The sequence below is a fragment of the Rhincodon typus genome, chromosome 47 (assembly GCF_021869965.1).
Source record: "Rhincodon typus isolate 14 chromosome 47, sRhiTyp1.1, whole genome shotgun sequence".
Lineage (NCBI taxonomy): Eukaryota > Metazoa > Chordata > Chondrichthyes > Orectolobiformes > Rhincodontidae > Rhincodon > Rhincodon typus.
This window is the reverse complement of record NC_063378.1, coordinates 7014786-7018903: the sequence shown is the minus strand read 5'-3', so window position 1 is coordinate 7018903 and position 4118 is coordinate 7014786. Positions and strand designations below refer to the sequence as shown.

General features: G+C 50.3%; 1 protein-coding gene across 1 annotated transcript in view; it reads right to left on the bottom strand.

Annotated features, from left to right (window-relative positions):
- LOC125487946 overlaps nt 1-4118 on the bottom strand; it is a 113440-nt gene that overhangs the window by 18313 nt on the left and 91009 nt on the right. The gene's annotated exons all lie outside the window — the stretch shown is intronic.

The window sequence follows — 4118 nt, the reverse complement described above, 5'->3', positions numbered from 1 at the left end:
CCCTCCCTATCTCTGTAACCTCCTCCAGCCCCTACACCCCCTCCCTATCCCTGTAACCCCCTCCAGCCCCTACACCCTCTCCCTATCTCTGTAACCCCCTCCAGCCCCTACAGTCACTCCCTATCTCTGTAACCTACTCCAGCCCCTACAGTCCCTCCCTATCTCTGTAACCTCCTTCAGCTCCTATGTTCCTCTCTACCATTTACCTTCTGCAGCACTCCCACTGACTATCCAACAGTGCCCATTCCCTCAGCACTGACCCTCCGCCAGTGCGGCGCTCCCTCAGCGCAGACCCTCCGACAGTGCCCGCTCCCTCAGCACTGACCCTCCGACAGTGCGGCACTCCCTCAGCACTGACCCTCCGACAGTGCGGTGCTCCATCAGCCCTGACCCTCCGACAGTGCGGCGCTCCCTCAGCACTGACTCTTGACAGTGCAGCATGCCCTCAGTAATGACCCTATTATAGAGCGGCACTCCCTCAGTACTGACACCCTCCCGACAGTGCAGCACTCCATCAATGCTGAATCTATCACAGTGCAGCACTCCCTCAGTAAAACACTCCTGATGGTAAGTCCTGCCTCATTTCTGTTACCAATTGTATCAGCTTCGAATTTTATACTTATGGCCCATAGACATTGAACAATTTACTTTCTGATCAAAGGTGACATTGGTGAAGCTTCTGAAGCAAAAGTGAAATGTTATGTAAGATATAATTTCACATGACATTACCTCAGGATAATCTGGTTTGGTTGACTTGATTGACTTCAGAAGTTTCATTTGAGCAATAGATTGAATGTGGAAAATAAATTGAATTTGATGTCAATATTTGTCTCTTACATCTCTTCCACTGAAGCCATCTGCTGCTGAAACCCTCACCGTACTTTCTTTCTCTCAAACTCTACTTATCACGTTCAATCCTGGTCAGCCTACCATATTCAAACCTGTGTAACCTCCAAGTCATCAAAACACTGCTTGCCTGAATGCTAACTCACACCAAGTCTCATTCACACATCTGCTGTGCTTATTCAGACTGGCGTTTTGTTTGGCAATGATTCAGTTTTCAAATTCCTAGCCTGGCTTTCTAATCCTCCCAACTGTTTTCTGTGCCCTCCTCCAGACCATACAATCCTCCTTGTCTCTGTAACCACCTTCAGACTGTACAACTTTCTGTACTCTATGTGCTCCTTGGATCCATGATTCATAGAATCCCTACAGTGTGGAAGCAGGCTATTCGATCCATCAAGTCCACACCAACCCTCCAAAGAGTATCCCATCCAGACACACCACATCCCCATAACACTGCATTTCCCACCTAGCCTACACATTATGGGCAATTAAGCATGGCGAATCCACCTAACCTGCACATTTTTGGACTGTGCAAGGAAACTGGAGCACCTGGAGAAAACCCATGCAGACACAGGGAGAATGTGCAAATTCCACACAGACAGTCACCCGAGGGTAGTATTGAACCCAGGTCCCTGGTGTCTGAGCCAACGTGCTGCCCTAGCCATTGCAACCCTCCCTGGCTCTATAACCTCATTCAGCACCTATAATCCTCCCTTTAACCACACTCCTCCAATTCTGGCCTCTTTATCGTCCCCCAATTGCTATTCTTCCAACCTGGCACTATGCCTTCAGCTGTCTGAGGTTGGAGGCTTTGGAATTCAGTCCTCAAACGTCCACCCTTCTCTCTTCCTTCAAGATGTTCCTCGAAACCAATCTCTTTGGAAAAGTTTTTGGTCGCCTGTCCTAGCGTCGCTTGGGGAAAAAATTTGTTTTGTAAATTTTCATTTTGGGGTGTTGCAATTTACTAAAACTACTCTGTAAATGTAAGTTGTTGAAACTTGGACAAATTATTGAATGGGGAAAAAGTTGTTGAGCATTGTGGGCTGAACTTTACAGCTTTTTCTAAGAGGCAGCACCAATATACTTGACCAAATGTCCACTTGTTGTGCTGTCTTATTCTCAGTGCCAACCCACTGAGGTGTAAAGGCAGCTGTCCCAGCTATTAATGCAGTTAGCCCTAAGCAGTCAGTATGGGTAGCACCACACCAAGGCTCAGCTGACTTGAGCCATCAGCTCTGGTTGAATGTATCCTGAAGGTGTCATCAAAATCTCCTAGGACCCGTTCCTCAAACTCTGCCATGGGTTTCCTGAGGGTCTGCATTAACCTTCCACAGTGAGTTTAAGGAGCCACCAAAACCATAGACAGGGCTGAAGGGTAGAAGAAAACATTTGCAAGGCTATCAGTAAAGCCACAGGAGGAGTTGAAAATGAGAGCAAGAGTTCCAAAACTGGACACTGATTGTTATGTTAGGATCCTACACGTTATCTTTAATAGCTCTTAACATCTGATACCAAGCCAAAATGACTTTGCTAAGAGTCACTCATATTAACAATGTGAAGCCAGGAATTTCTTGATATATGAAGATTTTATTTCATATAGAATCCCCATGGTGTGGAAACAGGCCATTCAGCCCAACAAGACCACACCATCCCTCTGGGGAGCATCCCACCCAGACCCATCCCCATCCCCCTACCCTATCCCTGTAACCCTGCACTTCTGACGGCTAATGCACCTAACCTACACATTCCTGAATGCCTTGGGTAATTTGGCATGGTCAGTCCACCCAACTTGCACATCTTTGGACTGTGGGAGGAAACCAGAGCACCCAGCAAAAACCCACACAGACACAGAGAGAATGTGCAAACTCCACACAGACAGTCACCCGAGGGTGGAATTGAATCCAGGTCCCTGGCGCTGTGAGGCAGCAGTGCTAACCACTGAGCCACTGTGCTGCCCCTGGTCAAAAGACTCAGAGATAGTAGGAACTGCAGATGCTGGAGAATCCGAGACAACAAGGTGCAGAGCTGGATGAACACAGCAGGCCAAGCAGCATCATAGGAGCAGAAAGGCTGATGTTTCGGGCCTAGACCCTTCATCAGAAATGGGGGAGGGGAAGGGGGTTCGGAAATAAATAGGGAGAGAGGAGGAAGTGGATAGAAGATGGATAGAGGAGAGGATAGGTGGAGAGGAAACAGACAGGTCGAAGAGGCGGGGATGGAGCCAGTAAAGGTGAGTGTAGGTGGGGAGTTAGGGAGGGGATAGGTCAGTCCAGGGAGGACAGACAGGTTAAGGGGGCGGGATGAGGTTAGTAGGTAGGAGATAGGGTTGCGGCTTGAGGTGGGAGGAGGGGATAGGTGGGAGGAAGAACAGGTTAGGGAGGCGGGGACGAGCTGGACTGGTTTTTGGGATGCGGTAGGGGGAGGGGAGATTTTGAAGCTTGTGAAATCCACGTTGATACCATTGGGCTGCAGGGTTCCCAAGCGGAATATGAGTTGCTGTTCCTGCAACCTTCGGGTGGCATCGTTGTGGCACTGCAGGAGGCCCAGGATGGACATGTTGTCTGCGGAATGGGAGGGGGAGTTGAAATAGTTCGCGACTGAGAGGTGCAGTTGTTTATTGCGAACCGAGCGTAGGTGTTCTGCAAAGCGGTACCCAAGCGTCCACTTGGTTTCCCCGATGTAGGGGAGGCCACAACGGGTACAGCAGATGCAGTATACCACATTGGCAGATGTGCAGGTGAACATCTGCTTGATGTGGAAAGACTTCTTGGGGCCTGGGATGGACGTGAGGGAGGAGGTATGGGGGCACGTGCAGCACTTCCTGCGGTTGCAGGGAAAAGTGCCGGGTGTGGTGGGGCTGGAGGGGAGTGTGGAGCGGACAAGGGAGTCACGGAGAGAGTGGTCCGTCCGGAAAGCAGATAAGGGTGGGGAGGGAAAGATGTCTTTGGTGGTGGGGTCGGATTGCAGATGGCGGAAGTGTCGGAGGATGATGCGTTGGATCCGGAGGTTGGTGGGGTGGTACATGAGGAGGAGGGGGATTCTTTTTTGGTTCTTATTGCGGGGACGGAGTGTGAGGGATGAGATGCGGGAAATGTGGGAGACACGGTTGAGGGCGTTCTCGACCACTGAGGGGGGGAAGTTGCGGTCCTTGAAAAACGAGGACATCTGAGACGTACGGGAGTGGAATGCCTCATCCTGGGAGCAGATGCGGTGGAGGCGAAGGAATTGGGAATAGGGGATGGCATTTTTGCAGGAAGGTGGGTGGGAGGAGG